General features: G+C 38.4%; 1 long non-coding RNA gene across 3 annotated transcripts; it reads left to right on the top strand.

The window, feature by feature from the left end:
* Window positions 1-2,576: 2,576 nt before the first annotated feature.
* Window positions 2,577-19,088, top strand: LOC102547697 (uncharacterized). 3 transcript variants are annotated; one of them, XR_001837746.3, is made up of 5 exons: window positions 2,577-2,780; window positions 4,243-4,329; window positions 10,930-11,045; window positions 12,768-12,855; window positions 14,588-19,088. It is a non-coding gene; the product is annotated as an uncharacterized LOC102547697 (long non-coding RNA). The 3 variants fall into 3 exon arrangements; XR_592335.4 differs by lacking the exon at window positions 10,930-11,045; XR_005504032.2 differs by lacking the exons at window positions 4,243-4,329; window positions 10,930-11,045 and having other exon boundaries at window positions 2,579-2,780.
* Window positions 19,089-19,730: the final 642 nt, after the last annotated feature.

Genomic DNA, 19,730 nt, shown 5'->3' with positions numbered 1-19,730 from the left:
ACACACACACAGTGATTGGAACAAATACATGCATTTTATTGGTTTCTTTTATTGTTAGCATCCTTTTCAGCCTCAACTCTGACTTGTATTCCTCATCACTGAATTAATTCTCCTTCATGAAAAGCATTGGCCTGTTGTTATCCAGGACACCTTCTCTAGAAACAGAATATTCTTTAACTTTCTCCCAGAAATATTTGTCAAGGGACATATTTTCAATTCTCAACTTTATTAACTCTCTGTTTTTTCTTCCCTGCACATCTCTAAGGTTCTCCATGCCTCATTAGTGGTTTGAATTTTAAAATTAGATACGAGCAAAACTTGTTTCTATATTTTTGATAATGACAGTCAACATTTCTAAGGAGAGAAAGCTGGCTCCTGGCCTCTGTGCAAGGTTAAGTGATGTCTCTGGATTTCTGCTGATAAAACTTTACAGCATCACTTTGGAAAATAACACTGAGAAAAGCTCTTTCAGGAAGGCTTAAAGTGCAAATGTGTGGGCTTTCTCAGATTTAGCAGGTTAATTCTAGAGTTAGTGCTCCCTTGTGGTATCTTAGCATTTTAGCATGTTAAAGATAAAACACATTTAATGATCACAGGAGAGAACGCAATTACCAAAGCAAGCTCATTTGCTCTCTCCTCGGTCTGTGCTTTAGCTGGAAAACTGGGGTAAACATCTGTGTGCATGGTACAATCAGAAGGGCATAAAAAATGGTTCTTTTAGGTGACATGATTCTGGTTCCAACTAGGTAGTCACAAACAGCATGGAGACATCATTTCCACTCCTGAATACTTCTGTCCTGTGTCTCCTGGATCATCTGAATAAAATCCGAAATGACTAATCCAATTTAATTTTATCATAAAAGATACAAGATTTCAGATGAATCATCTTCGCTACAGAATCCTACATAAACACATTTGAGATACATTGACATAGGCCAATGTCACGGTGGTAGCTACACGATAGCATTGTTCAGTAGAACTTCAAAACTGTACATACGTCAAAAAAGGCATGGAACTGGATGTTCTCAAATTACAACATTCTATCTCTTCACAACATTAAAATAAACTTCTTTTTGTAACCTCGAATGCTGTAGGAGAACTTATCTGGAAAGATGCTCTTACTCAAGAAAAACAAATCAACCGATCATGGCCAGGGAAGAGCAAATAACAAATATCTGAGCTGCCTGTGCTTAGAAGACAGACGGGAATTATTTTAGGAATGGGAGGGGGAGTTATGGCTCAGTGAGGGAAGAGTTGGCCTTGCAATATTAATAGCCTAAGTTTGATCTTCAGAGCCCAAGTAAACTCACTTGTGTAGTATCAAACTCTGGGGTTGTCCCATGACTCCACATATGTGCAATATAGCAAGTGCACACCATGCATAGCAAGGGTATGTCCATACTCACACAAAATACCAAAGAACACACCCATGCAAAACACAAACACAGAGAGAGAGAGAGAGAGAGAGAGAGAGAGAGAGAGAGAGAGAGAGAGAGAGAGGGAGGAGAGAGTTTTAAAAGTATAGTTTACATAAGCCAAATGACAGTCAACCACCACAGTATTGATGGGGGGGTAGTTTCCAGCAGTTAAGTTTCTATGAGAATCAGAATGATTCTTTGTGTTTAATTAATAGACCAGTGTATGGGCATTGTGTGTACAGTGTGTGACTTTAAGCTAGAAAACAGTTCGACAGATCGTTTTCATCCTTGATTTACAGTTGGAAACTCACTCTTGCCTTATAGTCGTGATCTCAGTGATTCCTAAAGACCTGTCTGTGTGGTGGTTTGGAAAGAAGTATTTCATGGTATTTTTAAAATCGAGGAAGTTAAAATTCTGACAGAGCTGGTAGAACCCCCCGTGATTTAATTAATGTTCATTATTTGGAAAATGCTTACTTAATATGAGTTCTGACAGAACAGAGAAACTGGCTTAAAATAATGATCTTATGTTCTTTAAATAAACAACTTCTGGGCAGTGTTTATTAGGTAATACAGTTAGCATGGTTGGAACGTATTTACTGTAAACAATTCCAAGGGGGGGTGACCTAAAACAGTAAGTGGGAGGAAAAAAATGAACATAAGACAAGCAAGATTTGTTCACTGTTCCTTAATCACAAAGGACACTACAAATTTGTCCCTAGCAAATATTCCCATCCAACACACATCCACATTTCCAAGCACTTCTTGATGTATAGCCAAGGACTAAGGCATTCATAAATGTTATATTAGAAGTCTTTTGCTTTATAATGCAAACCATGCCTGTGACCCAAAGGAAGAATATACAACAGTCTTCTGTTGGATAGTCAGTCCCTTTCATTCCTTTGATGCTCTTTCTCACTTTCAGGGAAGGAGCAAAGGGACTTGGGGTTTGTGGCCCACTCCCCCGTTGTCCTTCATTCCACAGTCACTGAAGACTCTGGGAAACCTCCACAGCTCAGTGGAGCAGGCATACACTACCCACTGGCTTTCATCAGCAACTTCTCAGCTCTAGGAAAGTTTCTAACAGAGAACTATGTGCCTTATTATACAGTCCACCCGCTCCATTCACCGTGGCCTGGCATGAAACAAGGACTAGCAGACAGCCCCACAAAGGGTTCTCTGTCTGTGAGACCCTCAAATGAGTTTTTTGTTCTTTGCTGTGTTGAGGGACTGGGGAACTGAGCATGTCTCGGTGGATCAGGAGAACGGGTGGATCAGAGAGTTTCTGTGGCCCTGACAACCTCCTTCATTATTTTCCTCACCCATGTGAACTCCTGTGCAATTGAGTCAGCATCTCCCTCGGTAAGCTACCTGGACCTTTATTCTGGGCATTAGATGATGTATCAAGACTTGTGGGAAATGAATTACATTGGTATTTCTTTTTGCCCACTGTGTTTTATTTTCCTTTTCTGTTTTAAATATATTACATGTATTTATAGTTTATCATATATGTAATTTGTGTGTGTGTGTGTGTGCACGTGTGCGTGTGTATGTGTTTGTATAAAGCTTTTCCTCGTGCTCTTAAAGACACATTTGGGAATATAACAGTATTAGAATTGCAGCAATGTCTCGTGTAAGTATAAGACCTAAGAAAAAGCAAATCAATGAAACAATACGCAAGCAAGACCTGAAGAATTTGCTCAGAGTTTAAGGGCACTTGTTGCTACTGCAGAGGACAAGTGTGCTCTCCCCTCCTTGCGCATGGATGCCCACACCCCCCTGCAACTCAGTTTCAGGGTACTGATGTTTGCTTTTGACCTTTGCAGCACCAGACACATACATAAGAAGATAAACACACATGTAAATCAATGAAACCATCGTTCAACCAATCAACCAACAAGGAAACAAATAGAACTTCAACACAGTTATGACAAAGCATAAACACAATGGTCTTGAGAGAAACATATGATTACCCTGTCATATGAGAAACATATGTCTTACCCTGGGTGGGGATCACTCCTACTAATTGACTGAAAGTGTTAGGTGTCCTAGAAAAGATTCACATTTCATGGAGCAGAAATGAACAGGAATATATGTCAGATGCTTTTGTGTTAAGAATTTGAAGTTCAGAAACACTAATAACCAAAGCATAGGCATCCACAGCTGGGACTTCATTCAGAAATCTTCATCCTGGTAGCTATAGGCTTTTAATGTATAGATATCATATGGTTATTAATATATAATGTTATATATAAAATATATATAATATATATTTATTTAATAATTAATAAATACCATGTGCTCTGTAATGAGGACACAGAATGAAAAGGGAACCCAAACAGGCTCCTTAAACCTAAGACTTAAAACAAAGAAACAAAACAAGCAAAACCAAAACAACAAGAAGAAAACCTTCCATTCTTCAGACCTGAAAATTGCAAGGAGATCGAAAATCAGTGAATGAACTGAGAAATCATTTCATGGAAAGCATGCATTATGAGACGGACAGTAAGGACAGTTGAAAGGTGGGAGACACGGGCTAATTAAATCCCTGTGTAAAGACAGAACCACAAGAGGTTACGATGTAAGGTATAAAGGTGTTCTGGGAAGAGGTCATGGGCAAAGTGAGTGTCAAGGGATAGGTAAGAGGCCATGGATAACAGGAGTGTCAAGAGGCAGGGTCCCAGGCCATACTCCTTCTCGAGATATGGTCAGAAACCTTCTGAAATAGCCAGGCACTTCTAAAGGGTTGCTCAGGGGGGTGTAAAGGGTGCAGTGTGATAATTGACCATAGAGGTCAATGGCTGTCTTCTGTGTTGCCTTCTAGGTGATCAGGAGTCATTGTGTGGCTGCCGGGATGTCCAATCACATATGAACTTCTGCAGGAACTAGGCGGGGCACACACCCTCATTAGGTGAGAGACAGCTGCAGAGCCATCTGGAGGGTGCTAATCACTGAGGGAGATGAGGCTGATGAGATTATTACACTTAAGAAACAATTAGTGGACAGTATTATTGTTTTATTGAAGAGAAGTGAAAAGCAGAACTTAAGTCATGACAAAGGAATAGACCAATTCAGAGTCTCTGAGAAACAACACTTCTGTTTCTACCCTTGATGAGAAACACAGCACTTCCTGCGTGCATGTTCTTAACGTCTTATGTTCTAACAATTAGCAATCTACATTTTTGTCTCTTTGGGTTTATATATTACAATTATTTTACTCTACAATGATATAGGTGACCTATGATCTCTGTTCATACATAATAATGCTGATGATGTTAACCCATGTTACAGGATGTACTATTCTGCCATTCTAAAATTACTTATTTAATGTATGTGAGTGCTTTGTCTATATGTATGTCTGTACACTCTGACTACTCCTGGTGTCCATAAAAACCAGAAGTGGAAGATGGGATCCCATGAAACTGGAATTACAGATAGTCATGAGCCAACATGTGGGTGCTGGGAATCAAACCTATGTCCTCTGGAAGACCATCAATGTTGGTAAACATTCAGTCATCTTTCAAGCCCCCAGTTTGTTATTTTTTAAAGACAATAATATTTGGTTATATGACTGTATTATCATGTGATTTTCATGTTATCAATATCATGTAGCTATTGTGAGATGTGGTACCATAAGTATGTGTTCATTTGTTTTTCTTTTTTTTCAATATTTGTGGAAGTGAAATATCTGGGTTCAATGGATCACTCCATGGGAACCTTTCAAACTGTTTTAATCAACTGTTGAAAATGTAAAATAATTTTACAACTATTTTTTGAAATATTGTTTCTTACTTCAATATATGATGTGCTTATAGGTTTTTGGCCTTTCTGTTAATATCATGAGGATTGTTTTCATTCATAGAGGTATTTCTTTTAGTTCTTTTAGTATTAAAGGACAGTTGACCTAAAATCATTGTCAAATTAATTCTAAAGTATATATTTTCTCCTTGTTGTTAGTTTGATGAATAGGTTATACTTCCTTGTTTCCTCAAAAATTTTGTAGTGTTTATTAAATAATAGATAATATTAATACCATATATAGTAACATGGAAAGTAGATTCTTCCAGTTCTTCATGCTTTCTTTGTGTTTATTGAAAAATCAGTTATTGTACACTCATGTGGGAAGGCTGAATAGCTTGAGGGGTATGTAACACTCATGGTCTAGAGATGGGGACTTAGTGGATTTCATTATCATATACAAAATAAACAAACAGCCAAGTGAGGTCACTCAAAAGAGAATGTACTTAGAATGCGGAACAGGTCTCATGAGAGTTAAGGACCTCCCTGCATTGGGAAGTAGGAGGAAAGCCAACACAGAGTGGAACCAGAAGCCACATTCAGGAAATAAGAAAGAGAGGGGATTTTCCAAGCTAGCGAGGGCTTAAGCATAGCACAGGCATTCAAGATGGGCATGGTGGTGTAACTAATGTGGCACGGTGGTAGGAGAAGAAACTCAGCTTTCTGGGTTCGAGAAAAGCAGACAACGCATAGACAGTAAGGAAAAATATTTATGGGAAATTTAAAAATATGAGAAAACAATGAATTTTTAAGAAATAATACACAAGAATTTTGTCATTGTAATTAATATTACTTTGAGTAGAGAAAGAAAGAAACTATGACTTGGGAAAGCATAAATTATTGCTGTATTTTGAACCAGTTAAATACCAGGGATTAGAAAATATACAAATATCCCAATAATTCTAACAGCTGTTGCTTGTTATAAATAATGTAAAATTATTCCTTTCAAAATATTTTCATATATAGAAATCTTAGGTTATCACAATTCCTTATATAAGATCATTTATATATTTGTAAATCATATATATATATAAAATTTTTGTCTACAAGTTCTTTAATTCTCACAATTAGTTTAATAACTATACAGCACTCATTTATAACAAAAATTTCTTAGTCATCTTTCCACTGAATCTTTGATTTACTTGTATTTTTTAATCTTGTACTTGTTACAATGATTATTCTTGTTTGTGTATGTGAAATATATATATATATACACATATACATACATATATATACATATATTTACTTGGACAAAAGATAGAATTAAAATTCAAGATTCTTAGAAACCATTGGATTTTTGTCATTGTCCAATACTATTGAATTTTGAGCTGAATGTATTTTTTATAAAATTAATTTGTAATAAATAGAATTAAGAATGAATGGGAAAGTTCTGTGTAGAAGGACAGTGAAGACCAATTTATGATCACAGTATGTTTTCCTTTCATGAATGAAAGGACCAGTGGAGCCAAACAGGATGAACAGAAATAGATTCAACTTAAGGGTTAAATAAAAAAAATTGAATCTGTGGGGGAAAGATGTTTAAAGAATCAGTGAAGGATAACGGAAAGGCTAACTCGCATTAAGATCAAATAGAATCTATTAGTCTTGGCGTTTACAATGAATAGTTTATATTTTTTTTCAGAAATCTAAGTTAAAAAGGAAAGAAACATGGTTACACAGAAACAGCTGATCAAAACAGTCCATGATTTGAAAAATCTTGTTCTCTAGGGATGATGTTGACGGAGCCTTGCTAAGAGTTTTCCTTCATAGTATCCGTCCATTAATGTTATCCTGAGCTCACAACGTCACAATTACAACTCAGGCTCTATGGTAGCAGTTGTACTGTATCCAAACTCAACTTGACTTCACTTCTGCATTATTGCTAAGACCTCTTCCAATACCCAGTGTAACTCAGCACAGTTAAACGTACATCAAATATACAACCATATGTTGCAAAATGAAGAAAGTATCTTCACACAATTCAATATGCAATTTTTGTTACTATTATAGATGCCTATTTATATTTTAATGAGATAGAGGGAAAGGTGGTATGGATTTGTGTAGCTGGGAAAGACAATCTAGAAGGAGATGGAGAGAGGGGAACTGTAATTAGAATACAGTGCATGGAAAAACAATCTATTGTAATGCATTTTTTGGCTAAAAAAAATTAAGGATTTGTTAAGACAAGCAATCCAATCCCTTTTAATGCTTCTGATAATTATTTGCAGAATACCTCCTGGGAATACTTTGTTATATATTCTCACTAATGTTCCATTTAAGGTTGAATTACCATCATCTTGAGTTGAACTTGTGGCTTAGTGGTAGAGTTCTGGTTAGTTTTGGTTTTATTCATCTATCTTCCTTCCTCCCTCTTTCCATCCCTCTCTCCCTTGTCTCCATCTCTCCCTTCCTTCCCACACCCCCCCTTTCTGAGTGTGTGTGCACCTCGTTAATAGTGATTTACATTTCTTTGTACAATGACTGTGAAGAACTTAGCTTCAATCTTGAAACTTTCCAGGCACAGAATCTTACTTTGCTTGGCCCTCTCTTCCTTTTGTAATAGTCCTCTTAGTCTAAGTGAAGGCTGCCTTGTCTATGACAACATACCTGAGGTAAACAACTTAAGATGAGAGAGTGTTTATTTTCATTCACGATTTTAGACGTTTCCATCCATGATTCTTTGGGCCCACTCCTTTGCCCCACGACTGCAGTTTTTCCTCACAGCCTGGCAGCATAGCAATTATTTCACAATGTGCAGAAAGATGTCAGGCTCGCAGTGCTCCTATCAAGTCACCTGCTCAGAGACCCTAGTTCTTTTTAATTAATTAACATCCCAAATGCTGCCCCCTTTCTAGTCTCCCCTCCCAAGTTTCTTTCCTTTCATTTCTGAGAGGGTGCCACCCTGGGTCCACCCCGCCAACGCTGGTGCATCAAGTCTCTGCAGGATTAGGTGCCTCCTCTCCCACTGAGGCCAAACAAAACAGCCCTCTGCTACTTATATGCCCTGAGCCTCAGATCAATCCTGTGTATGCTCTTTGGTTAGTAACTCAGTCTCTGGGAGCTCCCAGGATCCAAGTTAGTTGACACTGTTGGTCTTCCTGTGAGGTTGACATCCACTTCAGGTCCTTCAATCCTTCTTGCAACTCTTCCATAAGAGGCCCTGACCTCTTCCAATGTTTTTCTGTGGGTATCTACATCTGTCTCAGTCAGCTGTTGGGTGGAGCCTCTCAGAGGACAGCTGTGCTAGGCTCCCATCTACAAAGTACAACATAGAATCATTAATGGTGCGAGGGATTGGTGCCCACCCATGGGTGGGGTCTCAAGTTGAGTCAGATTCAGGTCAAAGCTCCTTCTCAGTCCCTGCATTTCTTTTAGACAGGTCCAATTTTGGAGACCCAAATCCTTTCCACTAGTGTACAATTCTAAAATGCCACCCTCTCCTAACAGTGCCACAGGCTGGCCTTCGGGTCTGTACCACAAGGTTTGGGAGGATATTTGAGACCTCAGGTATTGTGCAAACACACTCCTTCAACCTGGAACAACCCCATCTTAGTCAGGGTTTCTCTTCCTGAACAAACATCATGACCAAGAAGCAACTTCATTCAGCTTACACTTCCACATTGCTGTTTGTCACCAAAGGACGTCAGGACTGGAACTCAAGCAGGTCCGGAAGCAGGATCTGATGCAGAGGCTATGGAGGGATGTTACTTACTGGTTTGCTCTCCCTGGCTTGCTCAGCTTGCTTTCTTATAGAATCCAAGACCACCAGCCCAGGGACGGCAAAACTCACAGTGGGCCCTCCCACCCTAAACCACTCATTGAGAAAAGGCCTTACCGCTGGATCTCATTGAAGCATTTCTTCAAGGGAGGCTCCTTTCTCTGTGACAACTCCAGCTTATGTCAAGTTGACACACAAAGCCAGCCAGTACAAATTCCCTCTTGTTGGAGTAGTATATCATTTCTTCTTTGTTGTGTCCTTTGTAATGTTTGGTTTTCTTCTAAGCTGGGAGGAAAGAATACAGCCAGTTTTCCTAAGTCTGGCAATACTTCTCTTAGGATACATCTCATTGTAGATAGCCTCTAAAATGGTGGTAACAAAGATAGTTTATGAAGCCTCATTTATATTTTTCTAGTCACTTTAAATATGTTCTTTATGATTATATACATAAACACTCAGATATATGATAGTTTACACATATTTGAAAATTTGGGGTTATCTTGAATTACATAGCTTTATTTTTTTTTACATCAACATAGGTAATTGAGGAAAAATTCATTGTTCTGAACAATTGTAAAAATATGATATTCACCTTACATCAAATTCTCATAAAAGTGTGCTCCATTTCTGCCTGTGCTCATTTAGCGTTCCTGATTTGTTTAATAAATTACCAAATGACAAAGCTTCAGTTGGCGTACCTTTATGGTCCTTATTTTTCTTAAAGTCACTTTGAATTTTAAGGATACATTTATTTGACATATTAAATGATGGATGGGAAGTCAAGGTAAGAAGTTACTCACCGCACACACGGGAAGGAGCAGAAAGTGGTATGAGGGTCGTTGCTGGCTTGCTTACTTCTCGGGTTCAGGTATCTTTGTTCTCTGTACAGCTCCTGACCTCTCCTGGGACATTTTGCCTCTTCTTTTCTGGTTGGATCTTCTATCCTTAATACCAATCATTATAAGCCCCCCGAGACACACCCACAGGCCAACTTGATCAAGAGAGTTTCTAAATTCCCAGCTGACTCTGGGTTGGTTTTAGATTCTCAAGTCGACTGTTTAAGTTTCGATGGCTTTTCCTTGTAAGTTTTTGGATGTAGATTAAACTGCAGAGTTTTGATTTCCTTCCAGTAGCCGCTACATATTACCATTGACATTTTACCAGGTATCTTAGAACTTGAAACAATAATGTTTATCCCAAACATCCTGCCTAAAACGTGCAGTTCTTATGAAGAATTCATTACCTATCCCTGTGCTACTGCATGCGTTTCTCTAATTTATCTTTGCCTACATTTTCTAGTATATTGATTCTCTAGACATGAAAATATTTATGCTACACAATGAAAATTGCTATTGTGAATAAATTACGGTAGATTGATGAACACCAACCTCAACACTAATAACACATCAAAAAATTAAAATCCCTGCTCCTGTCACCAAATGAAATAAATTATGTCTGTCTTGGGGAAAAATAAAGCAATTTCAAAAACACAGCTGGAAACCCAGGATTTTTTTTCTCTAAATATCATGTGTCAGAAGAGAATCATTCAGGCAATGTCAATACTCAGGCCAATTTTCATAGTTATTAAAATGCACTGTATTCCTTGTTAGTCAGAAATGGTCTCCAATCATAAAAGTACTCAAAATTAAAAGCTCCTCCATGGTACTTTGATAAAAAAAAACCACAAAACAAAAAAACCCAAACAAACAAACAAAAAAGAAACCTGATTGACTCCTGAGCTGAAAGAAAACAGTTATCTTTGCCAGTATCCAGTGCAATAACAGATTTCTGAGTTTTATCCCAAAATGACCAGTTTCACTTAAGCTGTTTATCATATAAAGTCACCAATGCGTTAGATTTAAAAGGCAATGACCTACAATGGCATCCAACTGTTATGCTTACAATGGGTGGCAGAGAGCATGACGACCGTGTATTTAAACGCAGATATGAAAGATAAAAATTATAAATTCGTGCTTCCGTCACTCTCTCCCGCAGTACCCCTTCTGATGGAAAACAATAAAATCGGTAGTGGAGATGGACTCAAGGTGGTTGAAGCAGGACCTTAGGCTCTTTTCCCTAAAGAGACACGCAGACACGCTTCCGATTTAAAGGTACAACACTGCTATTGTATAAGTTTTAGGCATAAACATGTTTTTAGTATTGTGCAGATTAAATATACCTTAGCATTCTTTCTTACTCTCACGTATGTAGACACTTATAACCCGACACATACACAGCATGTTTTCTTCTTAGGCTACGTTGAGTATAAACTTAACCAATGTGATTTTAAAAGTCATTCATCATTTCATTGTTTTTTATAATGAAAAAGAAAACAGTGGGGGGAAAACATGCACGTGAATTCCTAGCAACTTAAGACAGGAAATGGTAGGAACTGAGAGGTGGAGACAAAGAAAACCAGGAAATGACACACACAGGGTCTCACTTCAGTACCTTCCGAATCTCAGAAAAGTGAAAGGATAGATTTGTATTTAAGAATTTTTTGGAACAAAGAACTGCATAACCGGATCTTGGTAGTCTTCATAGTCACTCTTTGACTCCTCAAAGATTCCAACTCAAAATGATAAAGTTACTCAGATATGGTTCCTCGCATTGTGCCTCCAAATGTTGACTATGTAAGGCTAGACTTATGGATAAAAACACACAACTTTCATTTTGAACATTTTTTTCTGGTAGGCTGTGAGTCATAACTCAACACTACTACAGAAGATTCTAGAGGCACTGTCAGTGATAGTGACAGTGACCTTGGTCTACATTCTCTCAAATGTTGGAGACTGCTTTCTTAAACGCTTCCACAAACTTCTGGGGACTGAATTGTCGCGTTTCCCATGGTTCTTTGTACCTAACCTCTGTCTTACATATACTGTTCTACATGAAGTTGTCAAAACGCTTGAACATGCGCCATGAAGTGGGCAGGAAGCTGAAGGTACTGTGTCTCTCTGAAGTACCTGTAACAAACGTAGTGTGTCCTAGAACAGACTGTATTGATTTTATTTTCTTTTATTTGACTGATGATCTTCACATGGTCTGAGTGTTGTGCTGCAGTTTTTTCTTCCCATGGAACAATTTCTTTGAGCAATATTTTACAGTGTTGATTCTTTGTTTAAACATGATAATCTCTCTGGGTTCCTCTTCTACAGTTTGCTTTGTTTCCCATCACTCAGTTAGTTAACTGTGGTTCCAAATGGTTTTCTCGCTTCACATTTCAGTCTGACTTTAGCCAGGCAATTACTTTAAAATAATAGTTGAATCTCCCATTTTTATTCTTTAGTGGGATGGGAAACATAACCTCATTATCCCTTTTCCATTCCTCCCTTCAAACCACAGTTAAGCATCTGCTACACCTATTTCTGTATCTTTTCCACCTTTATTTAGTTCTGAGATGCAATTTCATTAAATAACTTCCAGATTGTCATTTTTCTCTTTAGCTCTGCTGGGCCTTTTATTTAATTGCATTTTAATTCAAATTTCTGTTGTGTAATTTAAGTAACCACGTACTTAATGTTTCTTACTCCTCTCAGCTGGCTCCTCTCCATAATAATTTTCTTGACTTTTGTCTTTCCTTATTATTTGTCTTTCCTTATTCTCAATTATACATTTTAAATACCAAGACCATTGTATGACAAGATCAAGCTACAGTTTTACTCCTGTTTTTTCCTGTCCTAGGCAAACTGTAAAAGTCCATGAATCATAGTAAAATATACACACGTGCCTCCGAGCTCAGTGATGCATCCTGAGATCACCTTTATGAGGGTAGACGCTTGCCTTTGGGGAAGGACACAATGCTTATAGTTTATTTTGTTATCATTTTACAGAACGTGCAGAATTTGCTGTTACAACGGATGCTGATCTAAGTCCTTTTACATCGTGAACATCTAGCGTGGGGATTCTAAAGGTATACGGGTAAGAACACCAAGTGTCCTGAGAATAAGGACAGTGGTTTTGTTTGTCGAGGAAAAACTTATTTTCATCATGCACACATTTTAGATTTCCAGCATGAAGTGTTGGCTCGTCCTTTTGCACAGGGTACTGTACTTTAAGACAGAAGATCTGGTGGCTACATCCACTCTAAACCCCTGGCTCATCTGGGCCCAGTCTTACCCAGGATCCCAGTCATACCCAATGACTTAGGTTAATCAACCTTCTTATAGGCACTCAGAGAACATTAGCCTCGGGCGATGCTCTTATTCTCCTCATGGGCTTGCAACAGTTTGGGCTCCTTACGTTTGTTTTTCTCTAGTTTCTGATGCCACATAGAAGTTAAAGTAAGAGAACCCTCTTATAGTGACATCATTATGTATGTAGCCTACTTTTATATTCACATTAGCCGTTGCTTGCTTGATTTACTTATATTTAAGTTACTAAGAGCATATAGAGGGTCCCAGAGCTTTACCGTGCATCCCTTTGACATTCACACACACACACACACACACACACACAGAGAGAGACAGAGAGAGAGAGAGAGACAGAGAGAGACAGAGAGAGAGAATTCTATGTCAAAGGTACTAGAGAACCAGAGAGAGAGAGAGAGAGAGAGAGAGAGAGAGAGACAGAGAGAGAGAATTCTATATCAAAGGTACTAGAGAACAACATTGCTGGTAGAAGGATATTTGATTACTTCAAGACACATAACACCATAGCTATCTTTTAAAAGTATTTCCACTGAATATATCCATGGTATCTTTTAACATTGCAATCGTCAAATGTAATGGCTTTGCCATTAACATATGTAATAATTCCCTTTCTGTTTCCTTCATAACGGATAAGTGTTTTAATTACCGCTCCGTGTTGTGGCTCATGTCTCCCCCCACTTCCGGAAGCTGGACTTTAGCTCTGCTCCATGTCTCGCTCCGTCAGATCTGTCCACTCATCTCAACAGTTCATAGGTGTTACACGCATGTCCTTGACACCGAGCTCTGCTGGGTTACGCTGCCACAGGTGTCTTTGCATGCTCCACGGTTTTACGTTGCTTCTGTCTGACTTGCTTATTGATGCACAATTTCCTACCTAGCAGTTAGGGTTGGTTTATCAGGTATTTTTACAACATAAAGCCGGCATATTCGAAGCCACACGACTCTGCTGAGATGCTTTTGAGAAGGTAAAGTTTCAGATAAACCAGTAATAATTTTTCATGACTTTCTCCATGGTTGGCATAAAAAAAATAAACACACCATACGTATCCTCTTTTAACTGTACTGTTCAAACAGTTCACTTTTTTTTCCCTTCCAAAGTGAGTTAATAACGCAGAGTTTGCCTGTGTGGGCTTGATGAAACAATCTGTCTCCATGGGAAGCTTCCTCAGAACTAGCACGATGTGCGAACCCCTGAAGACACTTCCTTTTCACAAAGCCTATAGTTAGCTTCAATGCTAGACCTACTTTGCTGGATCAATTCCAGCTTGAATAATACACAATGCTGCCTACCATTCTTCCTACAGTTGAAACTCAATGCAGGCTATTTCTTCACTCTTCATGAAAACATCGAATGATCTATTAAATTGTCATTTAGTCGCCAGGGCAGAAGCTTTTCAGTGTTACTTATTACTTTTCAAGGCATAGTCAAAACAGGTTTGTTGTATCAGAAATAAATGTGTGGCTCCAACACATTCTTATCTTTTTTTTCTTAACCCGTACAGATGCACTGTCATAAAGCCTTCAGATAATATTGCAGATATGACAACTGAGGCCGAGGAAAGCAAGATTACAGAGGAGTAAACACATCAATTTCAAAGGATTATGTCTGCAGTGGTGCCATTTATACGTTGAATGACCTGGACCTGAGCTTCCGCTTTATGCAGAGTCTAGAGATTTGAATATTCCAGGACCACACAGGTGGAAATGCATGCATCTGTCTCTAAGCTAGTGAAGTGCATCTCACTAAACCATCTACAGAAGAAAACATTATTGTTAAAATACTCACTAGACAGACTGTAAAGTACAATCCTGGGTTCCTATGTGGATTCTGTTTATATATTCAAAATCATGGGTTGAAAATGTTATTTAAGTCCAGTGTAAGAGTTGAAGTGGACGAACCACGTTCGTTTTCATCTTTCTTTCCCCCTGTTTTCTCCTCCCCTTCTTTCAGTACTTTTGTCCATCCTCCTTCACTTCCTCCGTCCACCCTTCTGCCTGACCTCTCCATCCTTCTCTCCTTCACTTCCTCCATCCATCCATCTTCTGCCTCGTCCCCTCCATCCCTCTCTTCTTCCCTTACATTTTTCTCTCCTTTAATGTGAGCCTAAGCAGTGCGTCTTCTCAGCTTTCTTACTTGGAGACTTTTTAAAGCAATTTAAAACTGAGGTTTAAACATTTTCTTACTTGTTGTGTTGGCTTCTCTTCCCACTCACTCCGTGTGAGCTACTCTGGGGATTGTGAGGGAAAGTGAAACAACAGAAATCAAGCGTGCACACTTAATCTTTACACCATCTACTATGCGAAGTATCGAGACAAAACAAAAGAAAAACAGTAACTCAACGTATTCGGTCAGCTCCTCAGTGAGTGCTTGCCAAGCAGATATGGTAAATTCAGTAAATAGTCTTCAACAAATAGTCTTCCTAGGAGACCACGAAGAAAAATTTCCTTGTAAAGAATACATTTTTTTAAGGATAATCTATAAGAACAATTAAAAATCTCAGGAGTAAATTGAGCTGAATTGGTAATTTAGAGAATTTTCTGACGGGACTGTTCAATGCTCTATTTTTTGAATAGTAATTAATAATGATAACCAGTTGTGGGATACCTACCTTTGGTCAGGTAGGTCAAATCTAGACGATGTAACATAGCTCACCTACTTCTCTACAACGATGTACACTTTCAATATAAGGACACCACTTTTAATCTCAAATATAAGAAGGCCATAAACTCAATCAACTATCCCCACTTTCGGGGAACGTGAAGGAACATCTTCCAACTCCACTTAGTAATCTCACTACAGCTGATGAACATATCAGAATGACAGTTGTGCACCCCATCCCTTAAGAAAGAGCGCATTAAGCAGTGCAGGGAAAGATAAACCTTAAAAAGGATTCACCTGTCCTAACGGCCCATCTGCTCTCCACTCCCCGCAGAGCACATCTCTTTTCAGGGGTCCCTCTCAGGTGTGCTCCTACCTTATGTAACACTCTTTATTATACGTTCATGCTGCGACCCTGTCAGAATTTCTGCAGCAGGGATGACCTCCGCAATGACCATCCACAGCCTGCCAAGCAAACTTGGTCAGTGTTAGCTGATTAAACTTTTAACAACATCCCCTGTGCGATAAAGGGCAAAATGACAACTTTGCCCATCGTCAAGGTGTCTGTATAATAAACTAATTAGTAAACCACACAGTCTGTGGAGCTTTTAATGAGTGCTATCGGCTGGCCTCTGTAATAAAAACCCAGTCTGCCCCCTTTTGGGATTCAATTAAGGCACAGACTGTCATATGCTTGGTCTAGCTGATCAATGAATCCATTCCGACCTTTGTCAGAGCTGTTTGCAAGGTCAGTGGCAGTAGTGGGAAAAGCTAGCTTGGTAAAGGAGATATACCCAGCAGCGATGGACAGGCTGCATGTCCAGTTGTTAATATCCTCGTGGTCATTTGACACCAGCAGAAGTTTCTCTCATTCAAAGGTTATCCGAAAGAGAAGGCAGAACTGGAAAAAAATATGTTGGTATTTTTTCCCAGAAAGGTCCTTCTGTTATTAAAAAAATGATCATTAGTGTGTTAACACCTACTCTTACCTCGTGGTCTCTTCCTCCCTTCGCCCAGTGGAATATGCTGTCCAACTTTTGTTCTTTCAAATATAGCTATTGATTTAGTTCTCCAGATGTGAAGGTAAATGTCACCTTTTTTGAGATGCACTCCTGTTGTTACGGTTCAAGATGTTGAGGTTTTAAAAAAGGAAATGATTGCAAAAGATGATTTTCCTCATTAAAAGTCCAAGATGTTACGAAATTGGTTTTTACAATTAAGTGATTTTTTTAAGAACTCTATGATTCTGACTATTGCAGATAAGGTACTCTGAGTCTACATTTCCAATATAGATGCTAAAGGAAATATTTGATGAATTCTGATACTTTTATAATAAAAACAAAACCACATTTGTCTGATATTTAAATGATGGCTTGAAAATACAATGAATACGGTCTTCTATTTTAACACTAATAAATTTAAAGGGACAAAGTATTTGTGAGAATTTTTGATGGTACATTAAAGACAAAAGGTTCAAAGGTTCTAACATACACATTAGTATAAGATGTAGACTGTAGTCAAAACTAGACAACCTGTTACATTAAGTAAGACTGGTGTAATCTCTAAATATTAAAGATGAAGATATCAGAATTAAAATTAAATAAAAATGAAGGTAACAGTATTAAAATCTAATTGATATTTCTGAATGTTAAGTATTGATTGTGGAACCATAGAATATGCATTAGTAAATAATAAATAAAGACAGATGCAATACCTAAATGACATAAAAGACTCAACAACATCATGAAGTTCAACACATAGAGGCTGCAGAGATGGCTTGGCCAGGGAGTGAATAAACTGATCTTTCAGTGGCTGGACTTTGGATCCCAGCGCTTACAAAGCTCCAGCTTCAAGTCCCAGCATCATTCTGTCCTTTGTGGGCATGGACACGTACATTCTCACACACCTTTTTTACACAAATGTACACACAAAAATGTAAATTTAATAGATGAAAAACCACGCAATTAAAAATAAATATTGAATGAAAGAAAATATAACTACAGTTTTGTATGCAGAAAAAAAAAGGTCTGCAACTTTCATGAGGGCATAAATACCTCCTTCCGAAACAAATCACAGTAAAACAAGAAATTAAAGTAGATTTCATCTGAAAAAAATACTGAAGGTTTCCTTTGGAGAATATATAATAAGGATCAGTTACTTGAATCTGCAAAGAGATGTGATGTGAGGGAGTTGGAGAAAGATTAAATTAATGTTAACTCACAATCAGTATGTAAAAAATGCATGCATATATATCTATTATTAATTTACTTCTGTTAATTTAAATGCAGCAGCTTGACATCATGATAGCAAAACATACTCCGGGACTAAAGTCGATTTAAGTAAAATAGATGGCAGCAGGGTCACAAAGCTAATAGGGACAGAGTAAGAAAGTTCCCCGACATGATTTCTCTACAATTCAAGAAATTGCGTCATTATTTAAGTAGCTTTTAAAAATATATTAAAGTACCACGTAACAAGTGAAATATTTTATGAAGCTTGAATTATCAGATAAGAAACAGTGACAAGAATTCATATAGAATAATCATTAAACAACAATGGGTAGAAAATCACTTGTGAAAGACAAAGGAAGAAGAATAGGAAAGAATATTAAAAGACATTGGATATAAATGCAAATATGATTGACCGTTATTAATATGACGAATCTGTTAATGTCAACACAAGGTAGCGCATTGTCCGGTGGAATGAAACATTCTATCTGTGAAAACATGTTTCAGGGCCTGGAGCTGAAACTCATTGGTTGACTGTGTAAATGGTACACATGCCTTGTGTTAAATCCTCAACATCCCAATAAAGAAACAAATAAATCCCCAACAAAATCAACACAGCGCAGGAAGCTGCTTTCAATGTGAAAACCCAGGCAGGATAAAACTAAAGAGAAGAAAACTGTAAGTCAACGCTAATTAAAGGAAATGTGATGATTGATTGCTAAGGATATGTCACAGCCTGAAGATCTGAGGCCTGTGGCCATCTCTTAATCACGAGGAATTTTCTTCTCTAGGATGTAAAGATGTAGGCTTTTGAAACTTGTCCGCAATGAGGAGGAGCAGACAAGAGGGTTTAATTTTTTTTTTTTTTGGTTCTTTTTTTCAGAGCTGGGGACCGAACCCAGGGCCTTGGGCTTCCTAGGCAAGCGCTCTACCACTGAGCTAAATCCCCAACCCCAGAGGGTTTAATTTCTAGATCATTCTTGGCCACAAAGTGAGTGAAAGCCAGCCTGGGGTACTAGGGACTCTGTACGAAGGGGAAGACAAAAAAAGGAGAAAGAAAGAGAAAGAACAAAGGAAGAGGAGGAGGAAGAACAGAGAAGGAACAAAATTAGTCGTTGCTGTGGCAGTGAAGGTTGAAGAGGAGGAAGGTGCAGAAGAGGAGAAGAAGAGGAGGAAAAGGAGGAAGAGAAGAAAGATGAGGAAATGGGGGAGGAAGAGGGGAAAGAGGAGGAAATGGGGGAGGAAAAGGGGAAGAGGAAGAGGAGGAGGAAGAGGTTGCATCAGGACCAGAATCTGAAAATTGAGTCTTATTCTTTTTCCTAAAATATATAAAACAAAAAGGCGCTAACTTTTCCTTCACCAAAGGAAGTTGGAGATTTCCTATCATCTCATAATAAAGAACCTAAGGGCCAGGGTTGTAAGGGCTCAGGATTGAGACCACACTGTAAAGTTTGTCACTGCTAGTCCCCTGTTCTCTTGGACACTCCGAAGTTACATTTGCAGCACAGTTGGTACCACACTGTGCTTGTAGCACTTCTCTTGTGTTGTAGCTGCTAAAAGGCCAATGCTTACCTCTGAATGGAGAATGATCACAGAGGGGCGGGGGACATGGAAGTATTCACATGATGGCAGTGGGGAGGACAGTGTTCATGGGGCGCGCAGGGAGTGGGGATGGGGACGATGAATGATCGAAGATACCTTACTCCAAACCACAGGTTATAGAATTTTAATCCAGTATTATTTCAACTTATAAGCACTGTAAAAATCAGCCCGTTGGTGTACTCCCCAACATGTCCCTATGTGGATGCTCCCACTCCT

The sequence above is a fragment of the Rattus norvegicus genome, chromosome 4, assembly GCF_036323735.1.
Source record: "Rattus norvegicus strain BN/NHsdMcwi chromosome 4, GRCr8, whole genome shotgun sequence".
Classification (NCBI taxonomy): domain Eukaryota; kingdom Metazoa; phylum Chordata; class Mammalia; order Rodentia; family Muridae; genus Rattus; species Rattus norvegicus.
Note: the sequence above shows the minus strand (reverse complement) of the source record. Positions and strands in the feature narration are given on the sequence as shown.